This window comes from Mesoplodon densirostris, chromosome 7 (genome assembly GCF_025265405.1).
Source record: "Mesoplodon densirostris isolate mMesDen1 chromosome 7, mMesDen1 primary haplotype, whole genome shotgun sequence".
In the NCBI taxonomy this organism is placed as follows: domain Eukaryota; kingdom Metazoa; phylum Chordata; class Mammalia; order Artiodactyla; family Ziphiidae; genus Mesoplodon; species Mesoplodon densirostris.
In genome coordinates, this window is record NC_082667.1 from 87,818,198 (window position 1) to 87,834,806 (window position 16,609).

Here is a 16,609-nt window from a genome sequence, read left to right on the forward strand (position 1 = left end):
CCCAAGCCTTGGACCAAATGGAAACAATAACGCTTTTTGCAGAAGGAAAAAAAAAAGCCTATTTGAAACACAAACAGAATAAAGAGAAAAAAAGAAATATATATATATATATATATATATTCATGTTCTTTTAACATATGAATTGCCCCACTTTATCTGTGTGAAATACGTTTGTTCCCGTTATTGGGCTGGTTTTCAAGCTTTGCTGCTCGTATGAATTACCTAAAGAGCTCTTTTTTTTTTTTTAGTATTAAATATATTTTTAAATTAGTTTCTGCTTTATAACAAACTGAATCAGTTATACATATACATCTGTTCCCATATCCCTTCCCCTAAAGAGCTTTTAAGAGAAACTTTGGTGTCTGGGTCCCAGCCCCAGAGATTTTGATTCAGTAGGTCTAGGGAGGAGCCTGGGCACGGGGAGGTCTCAGAGTTCCCCAGGTGATTCTAATATGCAGCAACTTTGTGAACCACCTCTTGGCTTCAATCCAGCTAGTGATCAGATATTAAATCTAAGACACATGGGCTAGTGTGTGAGCTCTGCTGCTAGGCGTGTTCCATTTTCTTCCTCCTGGAAGATTCGTGCCAGGGAAAATGATGGATAGTTGTGTTACTTCTCTGAAATGGATAGAAATTTCCAATTAGCGTGAACAGGGGAGGGTGAATGGGTGAATGCAATAAGGTGTATCATTTATGTATTTCCCTATGTGTATGGCTAGAAGCTTTTGCAACTGACGTCTGCCCTACTTTTCATGCGAATGGTAATGCTGGTCCTCCTAATGAAGCTGTAAACTTTATAAGCCCATAGGTAGACAGCATCACAAAATATTTACCCCTCCCCACTGGCCCACTCTCAAGCTTCACTCCCCTTCCCCAATACACAAATGTACATCAATGTGCTTGAGACCAACATCAACATACTGACCTTCAATTCTTCTACTTTGCAGCTTCCCTCTTATCAGGAGGTGTCAGCATTTAGTGCCCAGAGGAGGCATTTCCAGTCATCTCAGCTTAGAGGTCAAATATCCAAATATCCAAAGTAAAAAAGGTTAAAGAAAAGAAGAAGAAGAAGAAAGCAAGGAAGAAAAGAAGGAAACAATTTTCTTATCTCATAGTAATAAGGCAGTTTTCCTCAAAAAAAAATAAAGACTTAAGCCTTAAATTCTCTTTCCTAATCAAAATGTGCTTTTCCGTCTTTAGACTATTCCTCTTATATCCTGTATTATTCATGATGTTTAATTCTTGAAATAGCACATGGCTGAAAACAGAAGCTAACCTCTTGTCCACTATGAATTAAATCTTCTTTTCCTAGGACCCGTCTACAATGTACAGTTTGGGGTTTGCCAACATAATTATTTTCTCTGAAATAAGGTACAGCATTTTGCCTTTTCAATATATAGTTATACAATACATTGTTAACACAACATAGTTAATATAGTCAATACAACTATAACACGCATGATATGATGCCACTTTGGTGATTTTCTTCATCCATGTAATTCTGAAATTTGACAGTATAGTTTTCATATTCTAATGAGCTGAGTATTACCTTTGCAAGGATAGAAAAATAAAATAAATTCATAATATTCTTGTGTGGTTTGCCCTTGGGGTGGATTACCATAATGGGGGCATATTTGAGCCTTTCTCCAAGTCATTAAAAAACCTCCAGCGAGTAGCCCCTTGTCCTCTCCAGGAAACTGCGGGAAGGTATCTTTAATCACAATAATCCTGGGGGGAGAAATCTCGGAAATAAGACATCTGCTTCTGTGCCTTGTTGTTTTGCACAATAGCAATGATTGCTTTAGCAGCTTCTATTGCCATATGTGTATAGTAAGTAAATGAACATAAAATTGAATGAACGCATAAAAGAAGGATAAACCCACCCAGTTTAACAAATCCACTCTCTCACCTGCTGTGCCCTGAAACGTGAAAGAAAGAATCATGGGATCATAAGGATTCATAAAGTAACAGTCTCTGTTAACAATATTGACAGGAAGTATAAGGATGATTTGTCTGATGTAGGACCAACAGCTTAACTGCTTAATTCTTTTTTTTAAGGGCAAATTATTCATTTATTGTTTAAAGATTGCAAGACAACATCTGAATTTTTGTAGCCCAGTTTAAATGTTTTACTTTTTTGATAAAGCAGAGTATAATAGAAAAACAATTAGTTTCCAGTAATATCTATATCTCTATTCAGAATTAAGTCTTCCACAGACATGTAACCTGGAAACAAAAGCCTGTTCCAATAAGCAAAGCTTCAACAGAGCGGCTACTTTTCAGGCCAGGGAAAGGTTCATCCCTATAGGATGATGATGTGCTGTGTAAAATGGCTGCAAGGTCACAGCCTTGAGGGCGTTGGAAGTCTGTTATCCTATTCCACATTAAGTAGTTTGGTGAACTTCAAATGACCGTTCATCTGCAACCAAGCTGCCAACCTTTAACTGATATTTCAAACAGGTAAAAAATAAATGAAAAGAAATCCCTACACTGATGTTCCTCGATTCACACTGTTAAATGGTTCATTAACATGTAATTCTGGCTAAGAATTACATTTGAGACTCCTTGCTCAGATTTTGGTTAACAGTACTAATCTTTAGAAATTCAAGTTCTTATTAATCAATAATTTGTCAGCTAGGATACATTCAGGCATCAGCTGCAACTACAGAATAGGTGCACTGCCTCAGCGCTTTGGAAAGACATAATCTACAACACTACTAGCAGACAAAATATCTGTTACTAGACAGCATATGTGCAGTACAGCAAGACAAAAACATATATTCATATGTGCCACGGACCAGCCGGAGAAAGAGGATTTCACCGCCCAGGGTCAGAAGGGATGGGGTAAGGAACTGAAGTAGCACCAACGAATGGGGTCAGAAGGACCAAGACAACTGATGGTTGCAAGGCAAGTTTTATTATGCTACAGGTGCAGATTATATAGACTAGAAATGGAAGGTTGCCAGGTGGTGGTTTACATTATCTATAGACTGTCTCGGCTCAAGGTTAACTTCCCTGGGAGAAAACCCATAAGCCCAGAATCTTCCAAAATAACCTGCATGTGCAGGGGGGAGACAGCTTTGCTTGTCTCATTTTACATTCTTTCTGATTTCTGGGCCCTGGTGATTTATCTCCCATGGAATGGAACAAGGAGGGGAACAAGTAGGGACAGTCCCTTCGAGCAGCGGTGGCATGCCTGGCATGTCCGTAGCCTGATCTCAAGGCTGACTGTTTCCCTCAGTTCCCCCTTTTTTATTTTTTAATTTTTGCTGCAAAATAATTCCATGAAGCGTAGTGCCGAGAGTAGTATATTGTTGCATGAGGATACGAAACAGACATGAGAAGATTATTATCAATAATAGGCAAATTATGGCCAGGGTAATAAATCCTGACAACCCTCCAGTAATCCACGACTGAGGGTTTAACCACTTTAAATGGTCCAGTAAAGTTTTAATTACATCTTCTTGCCAAATATCATCAAGATGTGCATTTTGCATATCCTGAATTTCAGCATTTAATTTCTTAAGGTCAAGACTAATATTATTATCTGACCAAACACTCAGCAGATGCATTTTTACTTTTTCCCATTCCCAAATACAGTCATTGTACTTGTAAGGAGTAACACAAATCCATGTATACTTTTCATGACAAGCTACACGCATCCTCAATTTTAATGCTGCCATCTGATCTCCAATCCCCCAAATTGCGTTTTTAAATTCATCTAACTTGTTATTCATCTGTAAATCTATGTGACTTTGTAAAGATAAAGCAAGACTGGTATTTTGAGATAATTGATTAGCAAAGTGAGCATGATTAATACTCTGTGAAAGAGCAAGACGGGCAGTAGCCGCGGTAGCAGACAGAGCAGCCAAGGCAAGTCAACTTACTATTAGCCACCCAATAAAGCGTCTCCTTCTCTGCAAGGCTTTAGAGAGTTCCACCCATGCCTGTACTCCAGTATCTTCCTACCAAGGTTCTCTCAGATGTACAGGCACCATAACATATATGGGTTACTTTAGTATAAGCACAGATTGTGTTCCTGCAGAAGGGAACATACAACTGTAAAAATACAATGAACACAGCTAATATTATATCCTCCTTTGGAAGAATTACCAATGTTAATAGAACCAATCAAAAGTGTATATGGAGGAGCAACACAAGTTATAACAGGTGTATTGGAATAAGTTAGAGCTAGTTTCCATATACCCCAGTTCTTTTGAAATGCGATAAACCTATCTATGACGGGATTACAAGAGATAAGAATTTACCCCTTGGTATAATCTATAGTACACCATATTTGGTTATTATTCCAAGATGCATTGCAACATTCAAAATTGGATCCAGGAAAGTTAATGGTCATAAAAGGAGGAAATTGATTTTTTGATTTTCTCTTAAGAATAGTAACCATATGTCCAGCCATAAGTATCCCTTGTCCTCCAAGTAAACGCTTCATACACAAATAATTACCTGAATCTTCACCTGTAACCTTGGCTATAGTAATAGCGGAATCCCTAAGTGGTGAGGTGTATGAGATTTGACCTCTAATATTAATAGGTTGCCCATTTTTATAGCAAATGATGGTATCCTTAAGTTCCTCTCGTCGGCTGGTAGCCGGGCATGTAAGAGTAATGTTGGTTCCTGTAAAATGAAGGATGCATGGAGAGCCTGACAAACTAATCGATTGATCCGTTCCCTCATAAACATCTGTATGCTCATAACTAATAGCCTTTCCACATCCAGTTTCCAGATTCAATGGGCTAAGACAGACAGAATAGGTACTAAACCAGTTAGTATAATTTATAGACATATCGATTTGTTTTATATTCCCAATAAGAGGCCCATAAACAGTATCATTGTAAAATACAGGAAACTCTGCTTCAGACCAAGATATGGGTTTTAATAGTGGAGGATCAGGTACATAGGCCCAGTAAGTTGCTGCATTAACAGAGGGAACACATGAAATGGTTGCCAACATAGCCAAAAATAAAGTCACAGGTGTAACAGGATTATTCTGTTGTTTCACTAACTCTTGAGCTCGTGAAACCAATTGTTTAATTTGTCCCCAAGTTGGAACATCACTCCTTTGAGTCGTCCTGGCAAGTGGTCTCCTCTTCTTCTTCTTTTTCTGAATCAACACTGTCAAATTTTCGGGAGAGATGCAGAGCTTCTTCATCTTCTGAACTAGTTGTGAGCTGTGGCGAGCCATCTATTTGCTTGACTAAGCAAGCGCTCAGGAAGCCAGAGAGGTCCAGGAGCTGATCTGGGAAATATACACACGTGACCATGTCCCCAAATCAACACAGGATCAGGACCACGCCAAGGGCTGGTTAGCAGATCTTTCCCGAGGACCTCCAGAGATTGAAAGGCCAATCTTGGCTCAGCCACCAACCTTTCCCCTGTCAACAGTGAGAAAATTTAAAATAAACAGAGCATGATTTATAAGGTTATGTAGTGTTGTTCTATATAATTCCCCCATTTTTATTTTTTCAATAGTTAGCTTTAAAGATCTATTTGCACGTTGTATAATACCTTGTCCTTGAGGGTTACATGGAATGCCTGTAATATTGGTAATTTGTAATGAATTACAACATGTTGCAAAAGCAACACTAGTGTAAGTGGGCCCATTGTCTGTTTTAATAATTTTGGGAAGGTTCATGAAAGCAAAACAGTGTAATAAATGAGTGATAACATGTTTAGTAGCTTCTCGGGTCTGTGCTGTAGCACAGAGGAAACCAGAATAAGTATCAATAGTGACATGAACAAACTGTAATTTCCCAAAAGACGGGATATGAGTAACATCCATTTGCCATAAATGACTAGGTAATAATCCACGAGGATTAACACCATAATGTGGAACAGGAAGGTGAGGTAAGCACTGTGGGCATTGCTTAGCAATTTGTCAGGGCAGCTTCACGAGTAAGGGAAAATTGTTTGCGTAATGTAGCCGCCGACTGATGGTGTAAAGCACGGGATTGTTGTGCTGCTTGTGAAGCAGTTTGATCATAACTTACCATAATATGAGGGTGTCCAGGACATGGACCATGAGTATCAACAGTATGAAGATAATGAATGGAATACCTTAGCCATTCTTGACAGTATGACGAACGGAAAGGAGGAGGACGGTAAATTGGGATATGTCCTGCTTTAGGGAAAAGAGATTGAGGAGGAAGAGTAACTTTAACTTTATTTTTGGGAGGAAAATGCACAGGATAAAGATCACGTTTAGATCGAGTTAAAACATCTGCAGTCACATTCATTTTAGACAATGGACCAGACAAGTTAGAATGAGCACGGATATGCAGAGCTGCAACAGGACCATCGTGGGAACGAATAAGCTGTTGAAGCAAACGAAAAGACGGTGATAATTCAGGGTCATTAGTATATCCTCTGGTCGCAGTCTCCAGAAGAAATAATAAGCTAATAAGATATTTACTATCAGAAAACAAATTAAAAGATATAGAAGGCAAGTGTTTAAAAGCCATAATGACAGCATACAGTTCAACACGTTGAGCTGAAGTCAAGGAAGTTTGTTTAATGAGTTTTGTTCCATCGTCAATGATTACAGTAGCCACTCCTGAAGAAGAACCGTCTGTAAAAAACCAAAGGTACATGAAGAATAGGCTGTTGCCTAATTATAGAAGGAAAGATATAAGAGTTAAGTTTGCTGAATTGGATCAATTTATCAGCAGGCTAATGGCATTCCAAGGTACCTGAAAATCCTGCAAGAACAAGACCCCATTCATTACTATGTTGAAAAAGCCAATTTTGTTGACTAACTGAATAAGGGATAATAATTTGAGAAGGTTCTATACCTATAAGTTGAAAGCATCTAGTTCTACCTTGCATTATTAACTTAATAATAAGTTCATAATAAGGGTTAATAACTTTAGAGGATGGAGTTTTCATATGAATCCATTCAATAATTCCAACAGTTTGCCATAAGATGGCAGTAGGCACATGAGGTGTTGGACAAACAACTGAAGAAATTGGCAGGTGAGTATGTATTCGAGTTAATTGTGCAGAGCTGATAGCTCTATTAACTATTTGGAAAGCTTGAAATCCTCTGGAGTCATAGATCGTGAAGTAGAAGGATCTGAGTCACCTTTAAGAATATCAAATAGGGCTTCCCTGGTGGCGCAGTGGTTGAGGGTCCGCCTGCCGATGCAGGGGACACGGGTTCGTGCCCCGATCCCGGAAGATCCCACATGCCGCGGAGCGGCTGGGCCCGCGAGCCATGGCCGCGGAGCCTGTGTGTCCGGAGCCTGTGCTCCGCAACGGGAGAGGCCATAGCAGTGAGAGGCCCGCGTACAGCAAAAAAAAAAAAAAAAAAGAATATCAAATAAAGGCTCTAACTGAGCAGTAGTAAGTTCTAAGGAAGGCCTTAGCCAAGTAATATCTCCAAGTAATTTTTGAAAATCATTTAATGTTTTTCAATTATCAACTCTAATTTGCAGTTTTTGAGGCCTAATGGTAGAGTTATCAATATATTTTCCCAAATAGAAAAATGGAGATTGTCTTTGAATTTTTTCTGAGGCAATGACCAAGCTAAATGATTGTAAGGATTGTTGTAAAAATTGAGAAGCAGTCTCTAATCAAGAAATATTATCAGTGGCTAAAAGTATATCATCCATATAATGTATGAGATATAACGCTGGAAACCTTTTTCTCACAGGAGTTAAGGCCTGAGCCACATATATTTGGCATAATGTAGGACTATTTGCCATGCCCTGAGGCAATACTTTCCCTTGAAATCTCCTCATGGGTTCCTTAAAATTTAAGGAAGGCAAGCTAAAAGCAAAATGTTTTCTATCTTCAGGAAACAAAGGAATAGTGAAAAAACAATCTTTAAATCTATAACTAAAAGATGATAATTGTGTGGTATGGCTGTTGGAGAGGGTAGGCCTAGTTGAAGAGCTCCCATTATTAGCATAGTTTTATTAACAGCTCTTAGACCCTGTAATAACCTCTATTTTCCAGACTTTTTCTTGATAATAAAAATAGGAGTATTCCAAGGACTATTGGAAATTTCTAAATGCCCGAATTGTTCCAGTACTAATTGTTCTGCAGCTTCTAATTTCTCCTTTGTGAGGGGCCATTGGTCCACCCATACAGGGTCATCACTCAGCCAAGTAATTGGACCAGCAGTGAGTGGAGGAGAATCCAAGGCTCCTAAGAAAAACCCAAACCTTGTCTATCACTTTTTATTTTCACATCAATAGGATAGACAGTTCCTTTTTGATTTGTTCCCAGCCCTTTTGTGGGAAGAAATCCTTGATCCAACACCATATTAGAGATGTGAGAATTTGGACTATAAAGTAATACTCCCATTTCTTTTAATATATCTTGGCCCAAGAGGTTTAAAGGCAGCCCAGGCAAAACATAAGGCTGGAAGTATCCTGAATGGCCCTCACTAACTTGCCATAATAATAACTGACTACTTTGCATAGGAGAACTCTGTCCTATTCCTTGAAGTTCTGTAATAATAGGACTAACGGGCCAATGTTTAGGCCAGTGCATCTGCGTCATAACAGAGACATCAGATCCAGTGTCTAACAAACCTGAACAAACCTTTCCATTCATGGTTCATTTCATTTCTGGACGTTCTTTCCCTATCTTCTGAATCCAGTAGGTAGCACTAGATGATCCAAAAGCCTTTGTTTCTCTCTTTTGATGTTGTAAAATTTGTCCATGAGGTACAAAGGGCAAAAGTAGCAATTGTGGAATTTTATCACCAGGAGAAATCGTTATTATATTTTTAATAGTTTGTGCCATGATTTTTATTTCTCCTTCGTACTCAGAGTCTATGAGTCCTGGCATAATAGTTAAACCCTTCATGGCGACACTACTTCTTCCCAATAATAGTCCAATCAAACCCTTGGGTAAAGGTCCATAGATGCCCATAGAGAGGGCCTGAGGACCCATTGCAGGAGTTAATACATATCGGGCGGAGGTACTGAGGTCCAGTCCTGTGCTTCCTGCTGTTGCTCTGGAGAGCGAAGATATTGTATGTTTTTGGTTTTGGTTAATGTCTGATTGATAGTTTGAGGAGGATACACAGACGTTGCCCCTATTATTTGTTGGGGCCGGGAAGGCCCCGGGAGGAGTTTCCCGACAGTGGTGTCCCATCCCTGTGGGCCACTGAGCGACAATCTCGTGCCCAACGTTTTCCCCTATTGCATTTAGGGCATAAACCAGGGATTTTCGGACCATCTGGAGGTTTTTGAGTAGGGAAGGAAGGAGCAGGGTTACAATGAAAAAATCCACATTCTCCAGCAAAATGACCTGACTTTCTGCATTGAAAACTAGTCTTTGCTCTCTTTTGATTGTTTTTAAACCCCACTTTAGTTAATGCTGCAGCCCTAGCAGCACCCTGTATATAAGCAGGCCCAATGTCTGCACAAAGGCGAATATAATCCTCCAGTGTTCCCCGTTTTCTCCAAGGTCGAATCGCAGCCTGACATGCATTATTAGCGTTTTCAAAAGCAAGTTGCTTAACTACAATTGTACCAGTGAGTCCATCCACAATGAGTCTCCCCACCACCTGTAACAATCTATCTACAAAATCAGCATATGGTTTATCAGGTCCCTGTCTCATTTTTGAAAGATCCTCAGTTTTGTGTGTAGAAGGTAATTTCCTCCAGCCTTGTAATGCCAAATGATTTATTTGAGGATAAGCAACAAAGGTATAAGTTAGTTGATCTTGTAAAGAAATATATGGTCCTTCCCCAATCAGCATATGATAATCCACTGGAATATCATGGGTAGCATTCTTTTCTGCTTGTTCAGCAGCCCGTTCATAAAAATCAAACTTCCATATTAAATAATCTCCACCATTTAAACAAGCTCGTGCAATAGACTTCCAGTCAGCGGGGGAAAGAGCTTCTCCTGCAACAGTGTCAACCATAGCAGTAGTAAAAGGAGCAGTGGGCCCATATTGAGCACAAGCAGATTTTAAATCTTTCAAAACTTTAAAAGGAAGAGCCTGATGCTCTCTAATAGCCTGTTGAGGATGATTAGGATCAGGTCTTTCTATGACAGGACAACAGAAAATAGGATCTTCTCCTCGTTTTATTGCTGCTTATACAGCACGTTGCAAGAGACTGACCATTTTTACAGATGTAGATTTTTGAGGAAGACAGTCCTTACTAATTTGCAGCTTTTTCACTGACTTATCTATCATAGCCATTAGAAAATCATCCTCAGGATGATTCTCTCTTTTATGTTTTTTTTTCCTCTCTCTTTTATGTTTAAAAGCCTCATCGGTTAAGTCAAAATGTTCCTCTTCATCTGAAATATTTAAATTAATTAGCTCTTTCGGTTTAGGAAGTGGCGACACAGTAGCTGATAATACAGTCTTGTCTTCTGTCAGAGGCTTATGTTTTTCTGACTTTACATTCAAATCAACACTATCATGAGAAGAACCTAAACATATTTTTATCAGATTCCACAAACAAATGTAACAACAGCAGTATGAGTAGGCCCTCGAGACTCATAATAATTTTTTAAATCTTCTCCAACTTTCTGCCAGATTTCTGTGTCACAGAGCCGCCATGAGGAAACCAGGGAGATACATCATGGATATGCTGCCAAAATTCAGTCAACTGTGAGGTAGAAACTTTATTACCCCGAGCTATAAGCATGGAAAGTAAAACCTGAGCAAATAATTCACGCTCCTTTGAGCCCTTTTGCCCCATCTTCTTTTACTTCTGACTGTTGCCTTATGCCTCTATTAGTTTCACTTTTACTCGTGGCCACACATATTTTGCATAAGGGTTCTCTTACCTGCCCTTTCTTTTCCTTTTAATTGCCTTCACGCTTCAGGTCCCTGTTCGGGCGCCACTTGCCATGGACCAGCCGGAGAAAGAGGATTTCACCGCCCAGGGTCAGAAGGGACGGGGTAAGGAACTGAAGTAGCACCAACGAGTGGGGTCAGAAGGACCAAGACAACTGATGGTTGCAAGGTAAGTTTTATTATACTACAGGTGCAGATTATATAGACTAGAAAAGGGAAGGTTGCCAGACGGTGGTTTACATTATCTAATGACTGTCTCGGCTCAAGGTTAACTTCCCTGGGAGAAAACCCATAAGCCCAGAATCATCCAAAATAACCTGCATGTGCAGGGGGGAGACAGCTTTGCTTGTCTCATTTTACTTTCTTTCTGATTTCTGGGCCCTGGTGATTTATCTCCCATGGAATGGAACAAGGAGGGGAACAAGTAGGGACGGTCCCTTCGAGCAGCAGCGGCATGCCTGGAATGTCCGAAGTTGCTCTCAAGGCTGACTGCTTCCCACACATATGTTGGCTTGTTTAAGCCTCAAGCCCTCGATCCTTTGTTGAAATACAATAATTTCATTCCTATGGTTTTCAATACCAAAAACTCAACCTCCAGGAGGGTTAAAGTCTAATTTGTACTCCAAACCAAGTAGCAGTGCAGTTCGCTACTACTGAGGCTGAATCCATAAAGACTTCAAGACCACGACCAGAAGACAAGTTGTTATATATAATACCCCAGAAGGCCTGAAACATAATTATCATATACATAGCTGGTCCTTCAGAGCTTTTTACCTATAACATGTTTTTTGATGAAAGTTATTTAATGTACTGGAGATAACTGTGAACTACTGATCAAATATTTGAATACTTATACTTACCTGGAATTTCATTTCTGCTGAAAGAAAAATGAAGAACAGGACTCACCTAAAACAAAACAAACTTTAGAAATGAAAGTAAACATCTTATCACACACTATCACTTTTGGAAGCAGCATAGAGGGGCAGTCAACAGTAAAACACTGGTGAAATAGGACAAAACTCTAGGCCAAAAATCCATTATTATTATCATCAGTGACAGTACCACAACTGTGCCCTTCATAATTAATAAGCACTCCTAAGAGTCTTCATTTGGCACCAGATGATGTGTTTAAGAGAAACACTCTGGGAGGTTTTGAATCAGACTTGGTTTTTTGTTAGCCAAGTTACAGGAGAATTTTTAAAGTGGGGGGAAGGGAAGAAGGAAACAGACCAGAAAAAGAATTGAAGCCATCATCTACGAACCAACAAAGCACTGAGAGTTCCAAACGTTATGTCAGACACTAAAATGACTGATACAGGCTCAAGCGGTTTATAAAACCTAGAAAAAGACTACACCAGCAAAGTCCCCATTTATCTGTAGAGTTCAGAAACTAAAACAAGGAATATTTCAGCTTAACACCTGATCTCAAGAGAATCATATACACTTCACATGAATAAAAATACCTGAAACCAAACATTTTTAAAAGCTCCAATACCCAAAATAGAAAGAAAAAAATTAATTCAGAAGACTCAATCCATCCATGATAATCACAAAACGGCTGGGCAATCTCTATCTCCCTTCCACACTAACCATCCATCCCCTGGAAGACCAAGGGAGATCAGACCTTCCAGACTTACCTTCCAGACCTTCCAGACACCTGGCTGCGGCAAAATTCGATGGAATCTCCTTGTGGAACAGCAGTTTCCCATCTCTTGTGTCTCTCCCTGTCATGATCATGCAGGAAGCAAGTCTGGCTGTGCTATTTCTTATCATTGTGTGTCACCCATCTGCAACACGATATTGAAAAAGTAGTTCCCTTTCCCCCAGAAGGCTGAGGCTCAGCTACAGGGGTAATTCTCCTGGGCACACAGTCATTATTTAGGCCGACTCAGTGACTTCAACAGGCTTAATCATGTGATCAGGTTTGTTGCCAGCTGCATAATGCTCCCACATCTGTAGATAGAGCCGCTCTAGTTCCATCGTGTATTGTTTGGTGTTGAACAGAGGGCTAGATGTTCTCTGCTTCCAGACTTTGCCACGAATTTTCTTCAGGTATTCTACATCAGTTCCCAGTTTCACAGCTATCTCTTCATATTCTTGTCTATTTTTAGCAATCAGCTCAAGACAGCCTAAACAAGTGAGCTGGGAAGCTGCAACTCGGGAAGCAAGAGTCTCTCCTGGCATAGTCACCATGGGGGTCCCTGCCCAAAGGACGTCCATCCCTGTGGTGTGTCCATTACAGAGTGGAGTGTCCAAGCAGACATCAGCCAGCTGGCCTCTCCGAACATGTTCCTCTTTAGGAGCAACAGGGGAAAAAATGATACGGTTCGGGGGAAGGCCCATATTTTGTGCGTACTGTTGAATATTAGCTTCTCCTGCTGCTGGAAAACGCAACAGCCACAGTACACTATTGGGAACACGCTTCAGAATATTTGCCCACATCTGCAAAGTAGATGGGTCAAGTTTGTACAACTGATTAAAGTTACAGTACACAATGGCATCTTCCGGTAACCCGTACTGAGAACGTGTGGTTACAATAATGGTACGGGGAACCTCCTCTCCAGTGGCAGCCTTAGTGTTGATCAGGGTAGTTGCCTGCCCATTGCTAATACTGAATCCATTAATTGTAATCTGAATTTGTCCTCTGTTAATCATTTCAATAACTGCTTCTGCAACAGTATTCATAGGAATGACAGGCATATTAAGAGTTGTAGGGCCTCCCTGGTGGCGCAAGTGGTTGGGAGTCCGCCTGCCGATGCAGGGGATGCGGGTTCGTGCCCCGGTCTGGGAGGATCCCATATGCCGCGGAGCGGCTGGGCCCGTGAGCCATGGCCGCTGAGCCTGCGCGTCCGGAGCCTGCGCGTCCGGAGCCTGTGCTCCGCGACGGGGGAGGCCACAGCAGTGAGAGGCCCGCATACCGCAAAAAAAAAAAAAAAAAAAAAAGAGTTGTATTACTGCTGTCTGCGTTGTCTTCTCCATCGGGACATTTCATCTTGACTATTTGCACATCTGATAGACTATCAAGAAATGCTTGGAGGTCGATGCCATTCAGCACAATCCGATTGTCATAAATGTGCCCATTGGACTTAAAATCGATGACGGCTTTTTTCTTCAGGTGAGGGAACATATTAGCATGATCACCAATAAAGAAAGTATGGGGCATATAAGCCAGTTTCTCAGAATACAGCTCAGCAACTTCAGCAGGTGAAGTTTCCTGATCAGTGATGATATAATCCATGAAAAGTGCACCACTAGTCCCAGGGTACACCAGCCACATTGCCTGAATAGTAGCTGGCCTGAGAGCAAAGAGTTCATTTCGAGCACCCCTGGTATAACCATTCAGATTTACAAGGATGTGTATACCATCTTGATGGATGCGATCAGCTGCTTTCCCATTGCATGGAATCTGAGAAAGATCAATGAAATGATTGGCTTCTGCCATCACCTTCACTCGGAAGTTTGTGCCATCATGTGGGCTCAGGCCATAACAGAATATCTCAAATTTATCAGGATTGTGCATGCCTGGAATAGACTGCATAAGATGAGAAGTAGGATGATTCCCAAAGTCAGAACTCACGTATCCTACACGCAGTCGACCATCACTGAGCTTCAGGTCTTTTGGATGTTCATACGGTGGTTTATGAAGGACACTTATATTAGCCAAGCAGAGGTTCCCATGCCTCTCAGCAATAGCCTTCCTGAAGCCATGAGAAAGAGGATAGAGCATACTATGATGAGGCTGCACAGAAGGCAACCTATTCTTCTCCAACTGGTCAGCCACAATGCTGACCAACTTCTTCATTCGCTCATCATAGTCTGTCCAAGCAATGAGCCAAATTACAATAAGCGTCAGGAAAGTCAGGTTGAAGCTTCAGAACAGTGCGATAAGAAGCAATTGCTTCTGGAATATTCCCTGAATCGTGGTGAATGGAAGCCAGATTGCTGTGGGCATCCGCAAATGCAGGGCTGATCTGAACGGCACGAGTATAACACTGCAAGGCTCCCTGAACATCCTGCATCTCCCGTAGGGTGTTTCCCATATTACAGTAGGCATCAGCAAAGGTAGGACTGATTCGAATAGCCTCCTTATAATGCATCAGAGCTTCGTGCAGTTTTCCCTGCTGCTTCAGCACACTTGCTAAATTTGAATGGGCATCAGCAAAGTCTGGGCAGAGCTCTAATGCTTTACGATACAAGCGAACTGCCTCTTCACGGTTTCCCTGTTCTCCTTTGATATTGGCTAGGTTATTCAGAGAGTCTGCATGGGTGGGACACAGCCGGAGAGCTGTATGATAACAATCTTCTGCTTCAGCAACACTGCCCTTCTCTTTGAGAGCGTTTCCTAGGTTGCAGTAAGCATCAGGGAAATGTGGTTGCAATTCAATAGCTCGCCTGTAGGTGTCTATTGCCAGATCCATCAGGCCTTGCTCATAGTATACACAAGCCAGGTTGCCATGTACTACTGCATGATTTGGACTCAAGCTTAGGGCACGAAGGTAAGCTGCCACAGCTCTGTCAAAAATCCGTGCCTCATTGAAAACATTTCCTAAATTGATATAAGCATCCAGAAAATTGGGGTCAAGGGTGACAGCCTTTTCAAAGTGATGAATTGCAAGCCAAATCTCCCCTTGCGCATTGAAAACACAGCCAAGATTACTCCAAGCTACTGCAAAGTTCGGTTGCGTCTCAACTGCTTTCAAATAACATGCCTTGGCTTCTTCTAAGCCACCCAGGGCTTTGAGCAGGTTCCCCAGGTCACTGCGAACACAGTACAAATAAGGATTGTACTGAAGAGCAGAGACGTAAGCTTGTACTGCCCCTTCCATGTCACCTGCTGCTACCAATGCGGCTGCCAGGTTAATATAACCATCGATGAAATCTGGTTTGAGACGCAATGCATGCCGGTAATGCTCAGTTGCTTCCTGCAACTGCCCTCTTTCCTTGTACACATTCCCCAAATTCGAATAGGCTTCTGCCAGAAGAGGGTTCTGTTTAATTGCCAGAGTACTAAAGTGGGCAGATCTGTCCAGCCTTCGACACTGGAAGTGTAGAGATGAAAGTAATAAAAGTACACCAGTATTGCCTGGCTCTTGTCTCCAGAGCTGCATGCAGTGTCTCTCAGCTGTCTCAAAATCTCCTGCCTGATATTCTCGATGTGCCAACTCAGCTAACCCTTGGAAGGAAAGCATACGTTTCATTGGTTCTGTGCTGTCGGCCACGTTGCCCACAGAAGACGCCATCTGGAGCTTCTGGAGAGAGTGAAAAAAGGGGGTAATTGAGTCCCGCTGCCGCCACTACTGGCAAGAATGTTTCTAGAGGGAGCAAACACGAGCGCAGCAGCCGTACCACTGCTTTGGCAGGCTTAAGCGGCGGCAACAGTTACAGGCACCGAACCTTAGGAACTCTGGTTGGCCATCTACCTCTCATGCTCTTGAAATCTTAATTCTTAACCCTGCCCTCTTCCACCATTTTTCTCCTAATCAGGGAATAAAAATTACCTATCCATTTGCCTTACAAGAAATCAAAAGTCAGTAGTCCAAACACTTTTTAAAATATTGTTTTCTGTCCAGTTGGAAATGAAATACATGATTGACTTTTCTTCATCATTCATATAGTCAACGTGGAAAACATTAGGCCCATGAATTTCAATACAGTAAGATGAGAAAATTTTAAATTGGCCTTCCGAAACCACTAATAAGTAACCGATGTTGTATATGATGCTAAGATCTTAGAGACTGAGTTTGATATTTTAAAAGTTCTGAAAACATTAGCTAATTTCTCCTCATCAAATTTCTCATGACTCAAACCTGAGTATTA

The 16,609-nt window shown here is 41.1% G+C and overlaps 1 pseudogene; it reads right to left on the reverse strand.

The window, feature by feature from the left end:
* Positions 1–12,645: 12,645 nt before the first annotated feature.
* Positions 12,646–16,032, reverse strand: LOC132493343 (UDP-N-acetylglucosamine--peptide N-acetylglucosaminyltransferase 110 kDa subunit-like; annotated as a pseudogene).
* Positions 16,033–16,609: the final 577 nt, after the last annotated feature.